Source organism: Octopus sinensis, linkage group LG18, assembly GCF_006345805.1.
Source record: "Octopus sinensis linkage group LG18, ASM634580v1, whole genome shotgun sequence".
NCBI lineage: Eukaryota > Metazoa > Mollusca > Cephalopoda > Octopoda > Octopodidae > Octopus > Octopus sinensis.
Window position 1 is genome coordinate 29,489,494 of NC_043014.1, and position 437 is coordinate 29,489,930.

Below are 437 nucleotides of genomic sequence, written 5' to 3' on the forward strand. Positions count from 1 at the left end.
CAGTTGATTTGCATCAAAAAAAGGTCATACTGTCAATTTGGTGGGATTACAAAGGTGTTGTGTATTTTGAACTGCTTCCAAGGCACCAAACGATCAATTCAGATGTTTACTGTCAACAACTAATGAAACTAGAGGAAGCAAACACAGAAAAACAGCCAGTATTGGCAAATTGTAAAGGAATCGTATTCCATCATGACAACGCTAGACTACACTCCTCAATGCTAACTGGAGAAAAATCAGTGGAGATTGGTTGGGAAGTGATGTGACATTCACCATATAGCCCTGACCTCTCACCATCAGATTACCATTTATTTCGAAGTTTGCAAAATTCTTTGGTGAAACTTCAATAATGATGATGGCCTGAAATTGCACTCGCTTCAGCTTTCAGCTGATAAGAACCAGAAGTTCTATGAGCGTGGAATAATGAAGTTGCCAGA

General features: G+C 39.1%; 1 long non-coding RNA gene across 1 annotated transcript in view; it reads left to right on the forward strand.

The window, feature by feature from the left end:
• Window positions 1-248: 248 nt before the first annotated feature.
• The window catches only part of LOC118767070, a 17,080-nt gene continuing 16,891 nt past the window's right edge, over window positions 249-437 (forward strand). Inside the window, exon 1 of the long non-coding RNA XR_005002962.1 lies at window positions 249-335. This is a non-coding gene — a long non-coding RNA (uncharacterized LOC118767070). The remainder of the gene's footprint in view (window positions 336-437) is intronic.